The sequence below is a fragment of the Anser brachyrhynchus genome, assembly GCF_964034855.1.
Source record: "Anser brachyrhynchus genome assembly, chromosome: 2".
Lineage (NCBI taxonomy): Eukaryota > Metazoa > Chordata > Aves > Anseriformes > Anatidae > Anser > Anser brachyrhynchus.
Window position 1 is genome coordinate 7,010,597 of NC_137695.1, and position 20,793 is coordinate 7,031,389.

The 20,793-nt window shown below is 48.8% G+C and overlaps 1 long non-coding RNA gene across 2 annotated transcripts in view; it reads right to left on the minus strand.

Moving 5' to 3' along the window:
• The window catches only part of LOC308188966, a 32,533-nt gene that overhangs the window by 3,356 nt on the left and 8,384 nt on the right, over nucleotides 1-20,793 (minus strand). Inside the window, exons 2-4 of one of the 2 annotated variants that reach the window (XR_013945906.1) lie at nucleotides 18,124-20,699; nucleotides 17,458-17,733; nucleotides 2,437-9,557 (exon numbers count right to left, since the gene is read on the minus strand). This is a non-coding gene — a long non-coding RNA (uncharacterized lncRNA). Of the gene's footprint in view, nucleotides 1-2,436; nucleotides 9,558-17,457; nucleotides 17,734-18,123; nucleotides 20,700-20,793 lie in introns of those variants that run through there. The other variant, XR_013945907.1, reaches the window with a different exon arrangement.

The window sequence follows — 20,793 nt, forward strand, 5'->3', positions numbered from 1 at the left end:
ATGGGCACAGAAAGGAATAATAGGTGCAAAGAGATTTTATTGCCTCAGTAACAAAAGCACTCAGCTTGTTAGCATGCCTTCCCCTCAGCTCCTCTCACTCTTACAGGTGAAGAGTACTATCCCTTTCACTTGAAGTGTGTATTGCAGAGCAGATGAGAGCCTGAGGCCTCCCAGACTGTGTTCCCAGCTCAGCCAGGGTGTGGGAGCTGCTTTGAAGATAGCCACAGGGTCTCCTTTGTGTTGTGGTCCAGCAAGGTTATGTCCAGCATGCTTCATTTCCAAATAAAATAACAAGCATGGGTGTCCCTTCCACCCATCTTGTAAACTTATCCACAGTTTTGAATGTTCAGTGGGGTATGTTTTGTTCATGTATCAAGGAAAAAGAAAGCATCCAGAGCTCGAACTGAGGAAACAAGCCCACAGACAGGACAGGCATCAGATGAGAGCCCGCTTGCTCCCCAGCCCCATTCACATGGAGGGGCAGGCAAGGTGCAGCCCCTCTGCCCTAATCTGAGTTCCCAAAAGTCAGACATCTGAGACTTGCTCATCCGCAGCCTCTCTTATAGCCAGTGGTGAGATGGGAAGTGACCTCATCCTAAAATAAGCATCCAGGAGAGGTCAGAAGAACTGCCCTCTAGAAAGGGGCGCTTTTCTCGCTGACAAAATGTGAAGAGATACTTTTGAGATTGGTCCCCTGAATAAAAAAGAACCGTGCAATCACTGACTTTAAACTTAAGCACCTCTAAACTTCTCCATCGGAAGCATATCTAAAGCAGATTAAATGACTCCTACTTTTAATTGATCAGTTATCCCACTGAAATCCTTTTGAACCTGCCTATAAATTTTTCAGCAGCTCCCATATGGGGCTGAGCTGCAGCAGTAGATGCTGTCCCCAGCTGATCGAGTGGGCAGATGTACTTCTGCCTACAGGTAGTTGGCAGATCAGTGCAACAAGAAGATTACACTTCTCACTGATATATTCCTCAGAGCCAGAGCCATGCTTTTGATCTCTGTAGGAATGGATAACGAACTATGAGAATAAGCCATGCACAACATTTAAGTACCAAACAGAATTGTTTTCCAGTTTAATTAATAACTGCTTTGTAGGGTGGAAGGAAGGTGTAATGTGATTACAGTAGCCTTAACATATCAACAGAGACTGCTTAGGAATTGCTTTTTGACAACTTTACCCAAGCTAAGACAGCAAGCATGGACACACCAGGGAACACGAGAGGTTAGCCTTTCACAGGACACCCTGTCCTCCATTTTTCAGGGCAAGTTCCCTTTCTTCCAAAGGAGAGAGCCAGAGGGGGAAGGCTGTGCCACACAAACCCCAGGAGCATTTTTCCCATCTATATTCATACACATAGTCCCACCATGTGAGCATTAATATCAGGAATGTATCATAACAAACACGTTCTATGTCGCAGTCCTAAAACAGGGTCACATTTATTAAGCAGAATTTCTTCTTTCTTCACCCAGTTTCTATTAGGTTTCACCACAAAACTCTGTGACTTTATGGTAGATTTGTCAATAAGGGAAACTTTAAAATCCAAGTTAATTTTTAAACCAATGCTTCATTTCCTCAATTATTTTGTAAAAAAAAAGAAAAATAATTGATGAAGTACCAGCACACCATATTGTCAGCACAACTCTCCCAGGACATCCAACAACAGGTAGGAACTTTTCAGTGGTGTTTATCCAAAAATTGTCCTGAACAATACAAAAGGTGTCCCCTCCAAGTAGCAAGGGACATATGTCAACTTTTGGGGAAGAAAATAAGCATCTTAGCATTGTTTCCATTGTGTGAAACTTGGAAGTGGGCAACTAAATCCTTCCCCCCATCCTGGGCATCCCACCCTCTCAATTCACCCCTTAGCTTCAGACAGTAACCAATAAAATATTGGGTCAGTAATAAGGATAAATATGCCTATCCTATAACCAAGTTATCAGTAGTTTTCCATGGCTTTGCTCCAGTAAAGAGTGGTCCTATTTCAACATTTTGCTTCCTGAAAATCCCCCTGAAATCCTGGTAATGCTCACAGTACAAGGTCCCACATGGACTAATAACCTCATTGAAGGACACCGGCAGCTTAAATACCTCATCTAGAATATTTACGGATTGGGAGATAAGAAATGCCATCCTTCCTGCATGACATTATGGGGAGGGGAGCAGTATGTTAAAACAGCACTTTGGACTCAGCGGAGAGTAGCATCACTGCCAAGTATCACAGCTCAGCCTAGAGACAGACCTCTTTTGTTTTAAATCTCTCTGGCTACACTTCCTTTGGGATGATGCAATCCTCAAAGCAAATTAACATACACAGGAATCTCCAGTGCACAGGAATATGTCATAAGAAATAACTATTTTTAATGGTGTTCTACCAGGGCTATGACAGAGTCAGCGAGCCAGCTGAATACAGAGATGCTTCTCACCTGCAGTACATTCAGCGGTGCCAGAAATCCAAACCACATGAATAGTCTTGTGTCTTTGTTGTTCTTCAAGTGCCCTCAATGTGGAACTGGAAAAAGAAAGAGCATTTAAAAAAAAAAATAGAAACAAAAACGGGATGTTCTGATTGCAGGCGAATCTGAGCTGAAGGTTACTGCTATTTTTCTCCTGCTTATATTGCTCCTGTTTCACATTTATAGTACAAGAAGGACTTATCTCCATGGCCTTTGAAGAGGTTTGAAGAAGTGAGGGTTTGTTCTTGGAAATACGTTCCTCTCCTCTCTCCCATTGCTACAGAAGAGACACAGAAAATCCTCTGTTTAGGGCTCTAGCTTGGGACTCAGGAGACCAGAGTTCAGTTCTTACTCTGCTGCAGACGTCCTGGGTCGCTTTGGGGAAGTCTTTTTGCTGGCTCTTTAAAGCTGATTTCAACAGGAGAATCTCTCTGAAGCTTCAAGAATGTCTCAGTTGCTCATCTCCAAATGCCTTCAGCTTTCTCTGGCTGCAAAAATTATAATTACATCACAGTGGGAAGAAGAAAAACACAACCAACTTTAGATATTACGGCACTCAACAGAAATCTCAGCAGTCAGGTGAGAAGCAACCCCAATGGGGATGCTAGTGGCTGACGCAGACTTTGGAAGCATCAGCATGAAGAAAACAGTAAATGTGAGCTGTCAGCTTGTGAGAGGCAGTTTATGCCTCTGGTTTGTGTCTAACAGACTCTCTCCAGAGTTTTCTTAAACAGGACACACTGCTTCCCCAGCAAGCAGCTAAACGGGCTGGTTTTCCTTCTGATATTGATTACTCTCTCTAGAGCTAGGAGAGGAGTCATCATATCCAAAGGAAATTAGATGGAGGTGGGAAAGTGTTGTCAACAGAGCTGTAAGAAATTAGGAAAAACTGCCTGGGGAAACAAGCTGACTTGTACTTCTTCTTAGAAAGGTCATCAGGATTAGGAGTCTTGGGAGAGCTTCATTAAAGTCAGTAGAAAAAAAAAATTACAAGTGGGGAAATTAATTTGGGCAGCAAGAAATTAAACTTACACAGAAAGAGACATTGAAGTCAGTAAAGAAGGCACCAAGAGGGAGATGCTGGTACAATTCACCCCAGATGCAGGGGCGAGAGAAATGAAGGGCAGGGAAGGTCCCCGTCGTGAGGAACAACGAGGTGCACACTTTGCTGAAAGCCTTCCCTACAGCTCCAACCAGGTGTGCATTGCTAAGTTGGACACTAACACTCAAGGCCAGCTATAAACTGATTTTACAAAGATGTAAAGTAGTATCTGTGGTGGACAATTCTCCCAGAGTGGGGCGACACGAGGTTGCTGTGCATAAGGAAGAAGAGCTGCAAAAATTCAGCTTGGGAAAGAACTACACTGAACAATGGGGCAGAGGGTTGTTTAAAAGGCAGAAAGACCAAAGAAATGCTGTCTGACTTGCTCTGCTTCATCAAACTACTGAAAAAAAGAATAGATGTTAGCGTGCCAGGCTCATAGAGTCCTCTAGGTTGGAAAAGATCTTCATGACACCTCACAGCCCAGAGCAGGGTCTTGAAAACGATCCTTGCACATCCAAGCCAAGTATCTTACACATAATATTGCTTAGTTGACAGGAGTCAGTACCCACGTATCCCTTTCTAATTTTCTAGCATCCTTACCTTGAGAAACTCACCCTCCCGAAGTTGCACTGATGGGTGTCTGTTCTGGGAAGAGCTCGCTTTTGAAAGACGGGTGTTTTCAGAGTGGAAATTTCTTTGGAAGATTCCCACTTAGATCAAATCATAACAAAAGTGGAGAAGAAGCTGCAATTTTAAAGTGTAAATCCACAGTGTGCCTTCAAAGAGAACCCCTGAAGATGCATCTTTCTCCTGGGTTTTCACCGCACAAAGCAAGGCAGGACTGAAGCCTTGGATCAATGCCCCACTGCGCGTTATTAAGGCCCCATTTCAGCTGGGTTTCATCTTTGCTGCCTAAACATATGGCAGCTTCATTATCCTAGGTGGAACTTAAAGCAGCGAAAAATGTAAGAATAGAAAATGACCTGCTCCTGAGTCTTTGAATTGCTCCTGATCATTTTCTTATAGGACTATCGGTTATAAATAGCGTTTCCGTACTAGGAAATAACAAAGAGGCCTCTTTTCCCTAAGAAGGGCAGGAGCAGACTGGTACGGGGTGACTGACACCAGCCAAGCTGCGAGCCATGGCCCTGTGATGCTCTAAGAAAAGGTACAGGTCCCCTCTTTGCCTTTTTGTGATTTCTAGCACTACCTAAAAAAGAGCTTGACGCTAGAGAGGTGTGAGACAGCATGTCAGGACGGAGGCTAATTTAGGACAATTTGGGTCTGTTTTCTGCATATTCAAAAAAATAAACAATAAAAAAAAATAAAAATAAAAAAGGAGAGGGGCTGATCCTGGCCTGTTATAGGTAGCTGTGGAAAAGGGAAAGCACTGGACTCTCAGTGCCCTCTGCACCACTCATCGGGACCAAAGAGCTCTGCCACCTTCAGTTTCCAGACTCACACAGCCAGAAATGAGTGGTGCAAGCCTGGCACAACCAAGTAAAGGGCTCCACGTGCATCCTAGCCTTGAAGGCTTCTCCTTCTAAAGAGACGCCAGCTCTGCCTGGGCAACTCGGTTACTTTCTCCAATGCTTTTTGTACATCTTCACCACCCATGGAAGTGGAAAATGATGCCCTCAGAGTGCACAGATAGGGGAAGGCACTGAAACCCGCTCCAACCATCCGCTGCCTCCACGCAGGGACAGGCACAGGACATGTGCCAGGCAGCTCCTCTGTGCTCGTAGCAGCTTGCAGCTCTGATCCAGGGGATCCACAAGGGGCAGGGGGCTCTGCCCTACATTTTGCAGGGCACCCAGAAACCCAAACCCAAGCAGTGCAGCTCTGGGGGACATGGTTCCTTGCCAACTCCTTCTTGCAAAGCTGCTGCGTGCAGCAGGGGTGATTACGGAGACAAAAATGCAGGTACCTTTGTTTGAAAAAGAGAACAAATAAGCAAAAATGTTTGCAAAAGAGACATTTGTCATGAAAGAGGAACATAATTAACGGCCCTTCATGTGGCACTAAATATGGAGAGTAAATGAGCGCCCTCTGATCTCCAGGCTTTTATGTTTATTTCTCTATTTTGCTCTTGCTGGGGGACAAGAGCAGCTTTTCCCAACGAGAAGGCCCTCTCACAATAGCAGGTAATTAGTCAAGGGGCCCGAAGGGATCGAATCTTGTCAAGGGAAACTCATTTATACAGTCAGGTGATGAAGCCACATGATTGCAGCTGAACGCCGCAGTGGCCCATTGAGACACAACGGCACGCTTGTCACATGCCCTCCACCAAGCTGGGAAATTGCTATTTTCAGACATCCCCCTTCCCCCAAAAGGAGCCAGAAAGTGCAGCAAATAGGTTTGTGTACCCAAGCATGCATGCATGGAGTGGGATGGGGGGACCAGACCCTGCGTGGAGGGGGAACAGGCTCATGCAGCCAAGCTCCCCGTGATGCCTCACAGAGCAATCACCATAACACATCTCTCCTTAAGAGCCCTTTCGCCAGGAAGATTGCTGGCCTGTTTATAAATATTGCCTATAACGAAGCCTCACACTACCCCATGTGAGCTATCCGAGCACTATAATTAGGGCTGTGATGAATCCACATTGTTATGGATGCGCCGGACACCGAATATCAGGCCTTAAATTTCCGAGGATGCCAAATGCGAGCGTGGCAGATCAGACACTCTATCCCATTTGTTGAAAACAAATGTCTTATTTACGTTGCCCTGGTTGTAATCTCTATCCCCAAGCTGCTGTTATTAACTAACATGAGTTTTCTCGGATAGCTGAGCAAGAGACAAAGATCATCAGGGAGGCAGGAGCGTCGCGGGAGAGGCAGGATCAGGAGCATACTTTACTCAGACAATTATTTTCAAAGCCTGTGGATGTTTAGGCCTTTATTATCTCCCCAAGAGTGGCACGGTTTCCCTCTGCCTCTAAACACTGAGGTATACGACCAGCTGTTTTTGCACCACGATTCCCCATACACAGAAAACACAGCCTGTTCTCACCTGCTGGAGCCAGGAGGGTATTCTGCAGTGCCCAGCGCTGATACAACACTCACCATCCCCTGGTGGCCCACCAGCACACATCTGGCCCATCTCCACCCTGAGCCCACCCTCCAGTCCAGGTCCACCCAGCACCGGCCCACTCCTCAGCCCTGCTCTCCAGCAGCCAAGCCCTGCTCTGGAGGGCTCTCTCTGGGGAAGAGCGAGGATCCTGAGCCCCATCCACGAAGTCTGGATGAAGGCAGCCCAAGCTCAGTGCTCCCAAAGCACCATGAAGTTGTTGAACTCAAGCCATCAGCTGGTAATACAGACCAAAGTCAGAGGAGTCGGAAGCATTGGCGCAGCTTGAAGCTGCCCGCAGGTCCAAGCATCATTTCACAGCCTGAGGCAGAAATCAGAGTGGTTTTGAACATTTTCTAGCAGCCACCCTGAGCTTTTACCTGCTACCATCGGGAGCCAAATCTTCAGCATCAAAAGGGGAGCGAGAGCTCGTGCGGCAGGCACCTTCCCACTGCGTGCCGAGGAGACGTTCCTCTGAGGTAATTTAAAACTCAGGGCTGATTATTCATTGCTTTGGGAACCTTCCCAATTAAAACGGTCTGTCTGAAGCTAAGCTTTGAGCTTAAAGCCTTTCCTTCTGGGGCCATGGCGTGAGCTCTGCCTTGCAAACACTGGTCCCTGGGAAGCATTCCTGGCTGGGGAAAAGTACCACTAAGTACAGTCAGAAAGATGGAGAAAGCCAGGGCTGAACTTGCCTGCGCCTTTGTGCCTGCAAAACGTCTAATTGCATGCATAAGCACCTTGTTTGCGCAGGCAAATGTGGATTTAGCATGCACAGCCAGGCTCTGTGAAGTAATTTTACAGTCAGTACGTACGTGCCAACCTCTGAAAATTTGTCCTCAAACATCCTTTGGATTCCAGAGTGTATCCACGCAGGAGTCAAAGCGACTTCTGTGTTTGCGTTTGCCGTGAAATGCCTCCTCGGCAGAAATGAGGCAGGACCAAATTTTGTCCTTCCCTTTTCCTTTGGCTGGCTTTGGGGAGTGGGCTCTGGGGTGAAACACAGCTCCAGTACACATTCAGACGTAGCCCAGCAGCTTCCAGTAGCTGAGCTCAAGCCTTACTCACCAGCCTGGGGCTCTGCCCTGGCCGAGGGGTGCAGGTATTTGGGAGAGTTGTGCAGAATTGTAGGGGATGGCGAGGAACTCATACAGGGACACTGGGGAATGGCGGGTCAGGCTGAGGCTTTTTCCATTGCTCATTTTTCAAGTCCCTTGTCATGCACAAGCACACCCCCGCAGCAATAATAAGGCCCCAGAGGCCAAGAGAGGCCAGAGGTATTTAAGTTAAACTTACAGAGTGTTTTCGTAAAGTCTTTACTTGTGTCCTTTATGATCTCCCTGCTCTTTCCCATAACCTTCCTCCCTCGGTCACCATCCTCCATCCCAAAGGGTCACTGGAGACGCTGTAGGACCCCTCCTATTTCCCAACTGCCTCAAAGAGTCAGAGACTGAGAGCACCAAATACAGCACAAGATGCCCTTACATCAACATTGTTGAGCCAAAGGAGGCTGTAGGGTACCAAAGCCCAGCCCTGGGGGCCAGCTCGTGGCTGCTGTCATGTACCTCCACTGACTTCTGTGCAAGCAGACCATGGTCTTCAGCGTAAGGATCACAAAAGTGTTTTCTTCTATGGTAAATAAATAAATAAATAAAAGAAGAAAAAAGAGATCTTAGCTTGGATGCACATTGATGACTGGTTATTGATGCTGAGACACTGGCTTGACCTCCAGAAAGCACCGAGAACCTCTCCTGGGATGGGACCTCTAACGGCCCATCCTAAAATTCACACCACCTGAACTTACTCCCCACTGCGGACCACATTTTCCGTAACTCTTATTGGATCAACCACCCAATTTGCAGCAAATGATCCAATTCTAGAGAAAACCAGCACGCCTTTTTCCTCTTTCCCTTGAAGATCATGCAGCCCGTGTTCAGCCTGTGGCTGGTGGGAGTTTTCGCGTTTAAAAATACACGTCCCCATCCTCTCTCACATACATGCATGGCTTGCACATGACGATCGTTTATTAAAACTCCTTGCTCGGAGGCAGGCGGCTGCTGCAGACGAATTGTTGCAGGAGAGCTGGCGACGGAGGAGGTGAGCGCATCCTCACACCAACGCCGGAGGTGTCTCTGCCAAGCCGTGCCCGGCAGGTGGGCTTTCTCTCCTGCCTGTACCCTTATTTCTTGGAGCTGCCATGGGAGGAACCTCGCTGGGGCCCCAACGTGGTCCTTATGTTCTTCCTCCCAGCTGCCCTCTTGTTTGCTCGTCTTATTCTGCCTCTTAGTTAATGATGAGCTCTGATGTGGTTAAACACTGACACAGCCAGCGAGACTGACTACAGTGATATATTTTTATTATTTCTTTTGTGCAGCACTTCATTTACAGTGGTTCATATTATACCAGGAATCTGTTTAAAACACACTCTGGGGTCTCTTCTTCCTATTCACTGCATCCCATTAATGCATCCTGAAAGGGATTCTCACACATACACACTTTCTGTGCTTGCTATTTTCTGCCCTTTCTTCCCTTTACCAGTCTGCATCTCTCCATCCTGCCGGGGGATTAAGGCCATTGTTGCTATTTAAAACAGCTTCCCTTTGGTCTGTGCTCTGAAGGCTGGACGCTGGCCCGTCACTTTCCCACCTGCTTGGATAGTCTCTGCTTGGGACTGAAAACCCTCATTATGTCCTTGACTTCAATGACGCAGATCTGCCGGGGAATCAGGGCCGTACACAATGGGCAGCCGGTGTGGTCCTGCCTCTGCAAGTACCAAATCAGGGCAGCCTTTCAACTGATCCAGTTGGCCCACCGAAACCGAGAGGCGATGGCTTTGTGTCTACCATTGTATGGAGAGCGGGCCTGGCTTCTCCTCCATCCTACAGCATCAGGCCTGGGGTACGCAGGTACACACAGTTGCAGCTCCATCATCCGGGCCTCATCTCCACTTCCAGCTGGGCTCAGCTTCGCGCAAGGTCTGCAATGGGGTAAGAAAAGAGCAATCGAGAAAAATGTAAGCCTTCATATAGCAATATATATGTTTATGTATACATATATATATATATACATCATGCATCTTATATATGGGGAGGAAACCAGCTTCTGTGCATGTTTCCTGCACTGGCTGTAACTCCACTCCTGTCCTCCTCCCTCCAGCCTGAGCACAGAGCAGATGCAAATAGGGGCTGCCTCATCTTTATGCCACCTGAACATTAAGGTGACAAGGCAATCACTGGCAGCAAGGCTAAAGCAGCTCTCCATCCTCTTAGTGTAGCTGGGGCGGTTTAAGAGACAGATCTAGGTGCTTGGGTCCAGCCCATTATGTTCAATGGAGCTGCATCCATTTGCAGCCGTGCCGCATTTCACTCCTGTAAAACACATCGACATGGGGAATAAATGAGTTTCTATAGGTCTTGGAGTTGTACACAAATGCACAATGATCTCAGATCCATCTGCTCCCCAAGGCCTGAAAGTAAAATCTGCTTCCAATCTTATGTTTTATGCTTATTGCTGTCATGCTGTTTATACACCCGAATGCTGCACATTCTCGTTTTGTTTAACATAAACAACAACTATGCACCGTCTGCTGAAACTTTGTCAACTGCCTTTTCCTTCTGTCTGGATAATGAAAAGACACAATCCAGCAAATGCATCTTATTCTAACTGTTTGCTTCCAGACGTGATACATCAAGCCTGAACATCAGAGGCGAGGGGAAAAAATTAGATGGATTTGGTTTCAGTAGATGCAATTCAGCTTAGCTTCATGGAAGTCAGTAGAACAGCAAGCAAGCAACAGCCAACAACCTAAAACAGTGCTGTTTTCTTCTTAAACCCATCCCAGAGCTTGCTGATATGCCGTGCCAGGGTGGTCCACAACCAGGTTTATGCCTCACGGACAGATGTTGTATTCACTGGGACAATATTTGCTTTTAAGATGTCTTTAAAGCAAGACATGTACATGGAACAGCCTTCCCACCTCTGCAGTGCTGGACTTTCCTTTGATACATAAAACTGTGGGCTGCATGGACCTTGTCCAGTACAGAAATAAAGGGTAATATGAACCTTTTAGGTACTGGATGCTAAATATTTGAATGCTCATAGCTGTTGTGCCCTATGATGCATCCAGTCGACAGTGGCCAACACCTTTAGGGAAGATGAAGCGATTTCTCTTCTCAGGGTCTCCATTACAACCAAATGTGCCATGCACTGTGCTAGGCATTCTGCTCCTCCTAATTAGACTGAGCAGTGGTAATTCCCCTCTGAAAGTGAATTTTCTTCTAAATGAATGCTCTTATGCGCACAGCCGGGGTTTGAGAAGTGATGTGCAGAAAAGAAACTATCTGGCTGTCATTTTCTCCTGGACACCAGAAATGCAAGAATGTCAGCCCTGTCCAAACAGCGTGTCATTGCTGTTCCCTCAACAAAATGACATCCAGCTCCTCAGCTTAAGCTGCAGAGCTTATATGAAGAACAACAGAAAATACAGAGAGAGAAAGGAGGAGAGACATTGATAAACTGCTTTTAAACTCACTATGTGCATTACTGTTATAAAACATATGTATCATCTTAGCTTCTGTCACGCTAACTGTGCCAAATTCAGGGGGGAAAAATACATAGAAAGCTCAGCAAAGCCCCATCCAAGAACACAGAATCTGAAAACTTTAGATTTCTCTTTTTTTTTTTTTTTCCTTCTTTCTCAACTCACATATTTGTGTAATGGCAACAAAATCAGTTGCCTAAAGTTCTTTCCACCCTAAATTCACAAAGGGACACGGGTTTATGCAGGTCCCCTTCTTTACCAACAGCCTTCTTTCCTGTAGGATTTCCACCGAATCTGCTCTCCACTACCAACCCTTGGGTCTCAGGTTCCCCCTGCTCCACCTGGCCAATTGCACTATGGTGTATTTGCAAGTCCCGGCATCCGTAGCCCAAAATTCAGAGCATCCCTGTGGCCAGAGATGTTCACCCCAAGGACATAAGGATGTTCCCCAGCAGCACATCTCCGCAGAGGCAGGGTAAGGGCCAACTTGGTGCCTCACTGCTGCAGCATCCCCAGCACCACCCCTGTGCAGGGGTGTGGATTTCTGCACTGCACAAACCACTGTCTTTCTTTGGCTTACCATAGCCTCCAGGCAGATTGCAGCAGAATTTACAACATCCTCGTCGGGCAGAAAACAAACAGGAATGGGCTATCATAATGTTTTGCAAATATAGAAAGACTCAGGAGCGATGAAGAAAGCAAGAGCATGAAGAGTCATGGTAATGATAGTTACTGTTATTGATAACTACAAAATTACTGGAAAAAAAATAAAAAATAAAGCATTACACATAGCTCTTGTCTGAGCAGTTTGATCATTCCATTTCCATTTTTGAATAAAGAAAAGCTTGTTTTGCTATTACAGCTTCTGAAGCAATCTAAGCCATATGCAGGGATGCCACACACAGAAAATAAAACACACACACATCCACCACCAGAGACAGCCCGACATTTTCCAAACCTAAAAAAAAAAAAAAATAGAACCGTGAGTTTATCCTGAATGTGGGCGAGTTCTTATTTCACTGAGACAACTTTCTGGTGAAGATGGATAAATAATCAGCTGGGAAACTAAAGCCAGTAAAAATTATTTCACTGAAGTATTTCTGGGGCCCTGGGTTTGACATAAAGCACAATCAGTCCATGCAGTTCACTGCTCAGGTGAGTGCACACACCTGAGTGAGCTCAGTTCACTGCACGTCTCTACAAGCCACACGTTTAAGAGAGGGTTGGAAATTTCGATAACAAGAACAGCAAGAGTAATAAAACAAGGAGTTAAAAAAGCCCCATCAGTTCAGCAGTGATATAAAACCCCTTGGTGGGATGGGTGGGGGAAGATGAAGACAAAAAGATTTTGTAGGAAAGTTTCCCTCTGAGTAAATTCTTCCATAACAGTAGCATTTTTAGTGTCTTCCCTGAAGCAGTAAGTAGCAGTAGGGTCACAGGATGGGCATTAGGCTGGATTGTGGATCGACTGAAAATCCAGTTTTCTGCCTTCCACGAGAGAAACATATTCATCTCAAAAGAGAAAAGAAAGGTAGCTGGAAGCCAGGACCCCGGCTCTCATTCCTTCCAATCTATTTCCAGGTAGGTGTAAGAGCTGACCTTCATTTCGGCTAAATCCTGTCCCTGCTGAGGCCACCAGGGAAGCTCAGCGGTCCCCGAGACGTGGTGTTGGTTCAGGGCAGGGTGCCCAAAGGTCTCCTACCAGAGGACTGAGCAGCCAGCTAGCTTTGTAACCACGGGTGCTGAGCACACACGTTCCCCACGCTCAGCATAACCAGCTCTAAATTAGGCAACGGTGAGGTCAGTTCCTGAGGAGGCTGGAAAAAACGGAGCTGATATCACAAAAGCTCCTGTCGAGGGCTGTGTTTGCTGGCAGCAGCACGGTGGTGTTGCTCATGTCTGGAAGAGCCGGGAATGACAACATTTCTGCAACAAAAACCCAGCCCAAGCCAACGTTCAGGAGCAAGAGAGGAGCTAGAGGTGTGGCAGCTGACCCACCTGGAGAAGGCCTCAGCTCCTGAGTCCACTGAGGAGGGCATGGGCTGCTCTATCAAAATATAATAATAATAATAATAATGATTAAAAAAATGGGGACTGATGCACTGATGCTCTGAGACACAACACCCAGCTCATCCTTGCCCTGTTCTTGGTGCTGAGCAAGGTGCTGACCAAGGTGAGCAGGTGAGTGTGGAGGAAGGATGGAAACCCACTGTGGGAGCCCTCCCGGAGCAAGCAGGTGTCTGAGATCCAGGGTGAAGCAGTCGCTGAAAGCTCCCCTGTGCTCGTGGCGTTTTGTCACCATGAATATTTAACTAGGCCGCGGCCTGCCTGGCGCTTTGCAAACACATTCCCATTGCCATGGGGCTGCCTGAAACCTCCACCAAGACAGAGGGGACATGCAAAAGGGCCCTCAGCCTCAGGCCAACATTTCCACCCCTGGTCCATCCTAAACCCTTGACCTGAACACTTGGCTTGCTGGTTAGAGTTGTTGCAATTGGCACACTAACGCCAGCTTTTCACATCCATCAGCAGGATCCGCCCCTTTCAAACCAGGGTCTTCAGAAAGATGAGTCTGTCCTTGTTCTCCCACCATCCCAAAATGCACCCAGCACCTCCCAGGGCAAATCCGGCACTGGGCTGAAAAAACAGGACACACTGCAGCCGGGAACACTGCACCTGCCAGCGCCATTTCGGTTGAATCCCATGCCCAAGGGCAGCCAGCAGCCAATATCTTGAAGACGGTAGGTTTGAGGACTCTGCTGAGACCTGAGCACTGCATAGGCTTCCTGAGAAATTCACCCACAGCAAATCCAGCAGCACAGGACAGATATTTTGACTCCAGGTGACTGCAGCCACTCTCAGGGATCACCATCCCCAGACCAGCTCCACAAAGTGGTACATCTCAGGCTGCCCTTTCTCTTTCTCCCATCCCTTTTCTGTTATTAGAGATGAAGGGAAGCATCTTCTTCAGTGAAAAAAATACATATTAAAAAATAACCCTGATCTCTTCCTCTTGGGCTCACATCTCTCCCATGAGCGCATAAACCTCAATCATCCTGACATTTTCATTGATTCCAATGAAAGGACAAATTAAAAGCTGATCATTAATTCACAGGCTCCCTCTGCCCCTCTCCCACGTAGGAACATCGGCTTATTTATATCAAATATTCACTTTGTGCTCTGTCCTCAAGTGTGCCATTATGCCCCAGAAGAAAACCCTCTGCATCATGAGAGCTTATTTGGGAATTACCTGGACTGCAACGGACCCTTGCCCACTGGAGGTCTCTCCTCAACCAACCCTTTCCCACCACTGCAGTCAGTTCCTAATTTTCTATGCTTTTAACCCTGTGATACCCCTTCATGCCAGCTTGGCTCGGTTTTGAATTCTCAGCAGGCTTCCAAAAGAAGAAATCAGCCTTAGGATCCTTTGACACCAGCTTGCCTGCTGTAGCCCGTTGAAATTTAATTTACTCCTCAGTGGATGAGCCGTTGGCTTGCAACCACCCCGTGCAAATCAGCGTCCATGCTGACATGCAACCACATTGCAACCAGCTCCAGTAAACGTGTCCGTGTCCTGCTCGTGCTCCAGATCTTCTTTCTGCCTGTAGCCTGACTGCTTCCCAAGTCTTTGCTTGGGAAAAATGCTGGAGTCAGGGAAAATCCTGACTCTTTTGGCCTTGGGGACTGCGTCTGCTTGCACACCGCCCCTCACACCCCACCAGCTCAGCACAGCGTTGCCTGAGCTCTTCCACCCAAACTTCATCTGCCATGAGTTGAGCTAACTTAGCATCAGCTCCCCCCACCCCAAACCAGGCAACTCTGGCTGTGGCTTTGCTTTTGCAGGGGTTTTCCAGGCAGAAAATGTGGTGCGTGTTAAAGACCCCAGAGCTGTAGCAGGAGGAGGTCAAATAACTCAGACAATGTCACAGAAGAGAAGCTAAGAGAGGCCGTGGTCCATCTGAGGCCTCCCAGCCCCATGCATTAACCGCAGCCATCCTCGCCTTACATCTCATTTTATCCTCTAAATGCTGGAGGCTGTTTAGTGTCTCTTTTTCCTTTTTTTTTTTTTTTCTGTTCAAATATTTTACTAGCTGCACTGAAAAGAGAGCTACAAACAGTGGGGGAGAATCTCTCATGGCCAGAATACAATGAAGTGCATAAGTGCGAGGGATTGCTCTTTACAATGCTCGAATCAAAGATAAACATGAAAAGAGCCACATCCTCAGAGCATAAAACAGAGGAAGACACCATTCCCACGGGGAGCGGTAATGCCTTTAACAAATAAACTACCTCAGAGGTCAGAGAAATGTGGGGAAGGATATTTTTTTCATCCTGCGACCCACCTGAATTTCAAATCCTGGCAACTTACTGGCAAACAGCTCTGGAGAACAGCACTGAGGTGTGGGATGTGCTGCCGACAGAGCCCTTCTCCCAAGGACCCTGGAGCATTCTGAGGTCTCTAACTGAGGAAACTTCACAGCATCCCTACGAGCTGGCTGCAAAGCTCTCGTCCTTAACGTGACATCAGGCCCGTATCAGGCTGATGGATCACTCCTGGGCAGCCAGGAGCACAGCGTGCTCCTCGTGTTTTCCAACCTGGAGCTGCCTCACGGAGTTTCAGGCCAAAATACCCCAGGGAAGCAGGCAGACTCCTTCCCAAACACAGGGGCTGTGGCAGGTATCTCCTGGGAGACCCTCCGAAGGGCAGGGGGAAGGCAGCATTTTCACTCACCGTAGGAAACAGAGCACTTAAAATATTCAAAACCCCTAAAACACGCAATCTCGTGAAATTAAGAAGCACAACGACGGGGACAGCCATTTCTAAATCACTACGGAAAGGCCAAATACGAAGCCCCTATAAGCTCCTCCAAGGGACTTCATTGCCCCATGTGGATCTCCCTGCCCAGGACTGCCCCGTTTGAAACCCTACACAGAGCAGCACCCAGGAGGGCAGAGCAGTCCTGCTCACGAATCACTTCTGCAAGTTCTTCACCTCTCCTGGGATCAGCACTAGTGCCACCCCCCATGCCGGGGGCCAGCAGTGCAGAAGTCACCTTCAGCATGGCCACTGTGCACTAAAAGCATCGGGGCACGTTTGGAGCCCACCACCTTCGTGTTCAGCCACCAGAGCGAATTGTTTCTGCGTCTGGGGGAGATGGAGGGCTGCTGAATATTTATCAGGCTTTGAGGAAAGCTGCCCACCCCCATCAGTCCCACAGAAGCAGAGTCAGGGCTCTGCCACTGCCGGCTGTAGATGTCAAATTATTCTACGCTTACACCAAGTGTACAGCTCTGCAAAACTGCCCTGCAGCAGGGTCTACATGCCCGGACTATCGGTAATTTTATTCAACACTGATGAAAAGATGCAGGAATCAGCCTGGCAGGGGAGGGACAGGGACGGACAAGTGCCCAGGACAGACACTGGGACACGCTCAGCTGCTGCAGGCACAGCTGATGGTGGGGAGAAGGAAATCTGGGGGGAGGAAAAAAAGAAAGGAAAGATCAGAGAGGAAGCAAGCATGAGAAAAAAATGAGCAAAAAAGAAGCAGAGCACAGCTCCTTTCGCTGGTATTCCCCTAGCACCCGCAGGCAGCCGAAAAGTTGGGGGGAAAAAAGCGGTGTTGTCTTTCAGCGACTAATCCTTTGAGGGAGAAAATCAAATTGATGTATTGCCCAGGGAAAATAGGAGCCCACCAGCAGCACCAGAGGAATTCGATCGTAGGAGGGCTAAGTGAAGAAAATGCTTTTATATTTTATTCAATTTGAAGACGTCTTTTCCAGAAAAAGGGGGGGGATCCCATTGTTAAGTTACATCAGTGCTCTCCCCGAGTCCCATGAAAGCCTTCTGTTGCCATCCACAAGTGTGGGAATGGGTCATCTGGGGCACGTCCCAGCCAAGGAGAGATCCCCTTGCCAGATACCCACCAGATGGGGTTGGGCTCCCCATGGGACCCTTGTGCTTTATGTTTCAAGTCTAAGGATGCTCAGCCTGCACCGTTACCAGATAGTTATTCTGGCCAATTTATTGCCGTTTTGTTGAAATGGGACCTTCTTGCTCCCAGAGCTGGAGGTGCCTTCACCCTTTGACACATTCCGAGTCACTTGGGCACTTTTTCTGAGCTCCACCCTTGCATGTGCTACAGGTTACTGTTGATATTTTATCTGCTATGTGATGACTGAGTTGGGTAGTGCTCGGGTTTCACCAAGGCATCTAACACAGTTACACTAGCTAGCACAAGAAACACACTGCCGTAGACAAGAGCAAGAAAACACCTTGATACGTTCACCTGCCTCAAACCTCAGCTTATAAAACAAAAGGCAGGCAGGAAAAGGTTACCTTAGCAGTTGATAGCAGGGCTGAAAATCAGCTCGGTTTCCAGCTGGTGCCAAGGAAAGCTGCTCCCAAACCTCTCTCTTGCAGTGCAGATGAGGAACACAACGAAGTTGAACCTGCTCCAAAATGTGGTTATAGGGCCAGGGTCCAACATGTGCTCAGGACTGGGTAAAGGAGTGCTTTGCCTTCAATGGATTGGTAGGAGCCCACGGAAATGGCTGCAAAGGTGACCTCAGCCAGGCAGCAGAGCACTCGTCTCTTCCCCCACGCTTCTTGACCCTCAAGAGACATAGAAAGAAACACCAGTCAGACTGTATTTATGGCAAATTCACAGCTCTCAATAGGTCTTGTGCAGCCCAATGGGTCAAGCATCGGCAACTCTTGCCCTTGGCTACAACACAAAGCCACCACAGGTGAGACCAGCTCTTTGCAGGTCCCCTGGCTAGCTTTTCCTGCAAAGCTCTGCCGAGTGTTTGGTCCCTAGGAGAACAAATTATCCTTCTGCCCTTTCTGTGCGGATACATCCCGCTGGGAGCAGGGAGCACTGGGACTGACATTTGCAAACTCTGGCTTGAAATCCCTTTTTTTTTTTTTGACCATCATTTTTAGTGATGGCATCATTATTTGCAAAGAGCACCAGGGAGACTCGGCCACGACACCCACACTCACCCAGTCTCAAGGATGCCCAGCCTTACGGGCAAAGCAGCCCCCAGAAATGCAGCACATGGTCACTGGGGGCCTCCCATTTGCACTGCTCCAGGTGGCCATGCTCCACAGCGAGCACAGGGCTCGGGGAGAAGAAAGGCTTTTGCATGGTTCATGTGTCAGGCACATCCCAGCAAGGTCAATCGGTTTTGCAGGGGTAGCCAAAGGAGAGGGAAAACTGCAGCTGATCCGGAGGAAAGGGGGGAAGGGGAGAAGGAATCCGGGGCTGTGCCAAGAGCTCTGCAAACAAACCTCGCTGCAGCCTCGCAGATGAAAGAGCAGCGCCCGGCAAGGGGGCTCCGCTTCCTAGGCATAAATCAGGAGCCGCTCAAACCGAACCAGGGACACCCCGCTGGCACAGGCAGGAGAAGAATCACCCCCTCCTGGTCCCAAACAACAGCCCTGGGCCCCCGAACACACTGCCCACATCCCCGACGGGAGCAGCTCTCTCGGATGGCAGTGTGGCCACGGTGTTGGAGGAGATGCAAGCCCCCAGTGCCATCTTTGCTTGGGTTTGGGGAGCCATCGAGCTGCAGCCACCCATGGGAGGCATCCAGGGAGGCACCTCCAGCCTTTGTTTCATCCTCCCAGCCTCACCGAGGCTCCCTGGACATCCAGCATCGTGCACAGATGCCCGGGAAGGGAAAAGGATGGCTTTCCCAAGAGGAGACGAGCGGTGACAAAGACCGTGACTCGCTGACAGCACGCTGAGCCACAAGCCACTTTTTACACCCTTTTTACAATAAATATTAGCTGGAGGGGGCTGCGCTTTTCCCACTCTCCCGCCAACACAGCCTCTCATTGTTTACTCTCCCCCAGCAGCCCAGGCGCTCTTGTTAATGTGCTGTGATTGAGCACTTCGGAGGGGACGGGTTTGGGGTTAGCTCCCGGCTCCCTTCGGAGAGCTGTTTACTCTTTAGTGATGCCTATGGCCCGCTGAAGACAGCGCTCCTCCACCCCTGCTGGGCCCATCTGCTTTGTCTGCCTGTTTTCCTGCTGCCACCGGCAGGCAGCTGGCCTGCGCGTTTCAGCGAGCGCTCGCAAACCCCTGGAGGGAAAAATAAAATTAACCCGGTGAAGAAGGGGGCTGGGGAGGACGTGGAGGAAGGAGAGAGCAGGGCGGCTGGGGAGCCTGCAAGGACAGGACCCAGCTGATATCAGGATGCTGCTGGCACGTGGTGAGGGTTTGGCCAGGTTTTTTTGTCTCATTTTGTGTGTTTTGACCTGGAGCAGACAGTGTGCAAGAAGGCTTCAGCTCTTCCTGGGTCCTAACATCCCTGCCCGATAGCAAGAGGGCTTCGGACCCTATTTCTCCTGGTCATTGTGTTGTGCCCTGGGTCTCCTCTGGTTGTCCTACCCCTGCACCTCTGTCACATCTGGCACAGGCCACCTACAGGCACCCATCCTTTCCCCAAAAAGAGCCCAGCACAAGAACATGGCCATGGGGCTGGCCTGCTCCCCCCTGCTGTCACCCCAGCTGTGCCTCCGTCATTGTCCTGCCAAAACGCCGCACCTGGCTGCAGCCACAGCTCCCTGGGAACCCACATGTGGTCTCAAGGCTCATAAAAAAAAGGTCTAAAGAGAGCCGTGACCACAGCCACAGCTGGCACAAGCCCCGGGGCCGCGTCCATAGGCACAGAGATTTCCTGATCGATGCCTTTGGAAATTCTGGCTCTGCCTCCTCCCACAAATGAGACCCTTTGCAACTCAGGTGGAGATGTCAGCAGAAAATAAAAATGGCAATTGAGTAGAGGTCTGTCCAGGGAACCCCCCTTCCCACATTACAGCCACGTGCTGGGGGCAGGCGGGCTGATGCAGGCGCATACGTACGTGCAGAAATGAAGGCACTGCCTACACTTCACGTGCACCCTGCAGAGCTCACTGAGGGGGGGGGGTCTTCACCTGGCGTTTCCTCTGAAGCCCCCAGGTCTGAACACTGAGAGCGACCAGGAACCAGGGAGGTCTCTGGTTTGCCTTTGTCCTGCCTCAGATCCACAGGCAAAAAACACGATCTGCACTTCCCCTCCCGGCTAACGGGGAAAGTAAGTGGAACCAGAAGTTGGCCACAGTTGTCAAACCGATATTACATGCTTGGGAAACCGGCAAGTGTCACTAATCTCCAGGGAAAACTGAAAGTCCCTGTGCACACAAACACCTATGGATAAATAGGTGTGTAGGATCAAGCATCCCCCAGGGGGTCTCAGCTCCCGAGCCTGCTCGTTGGGTGTCCTGCTAAAGCATCTTTTCTTCAGCTTCATGCCACCCACTAGGCACACAATCCCCTCTCCTTTGGGGCAAGGTAGCTGTGGCAGAGGGAATGGGCAGCGTGGTGCTCATCAGGGCTCCAGCTCATGCATGTGCACTGCTGCTTGCTGCCACTACAACCAAAAGACCTTTGCAAAATTTGAGCCCCCATACCATGCCCCCTCCCCAGCATGAAGAGGTGAGCGATCAACACGGCCTGCACGGCACATTTACCCACGTCCTCCTCTCCGGGTGTGAACAGCTCCTGCTGACATTAAAGAGAGATGCTCCCGTGCCTGCAGCAGAAAATAGACCCCCCTCATTGTCTGAGCTGTATTTACAACAGGCAAAGTCTCTGTAAATTACAGTTATCTGAACGTTCTGCTGGTC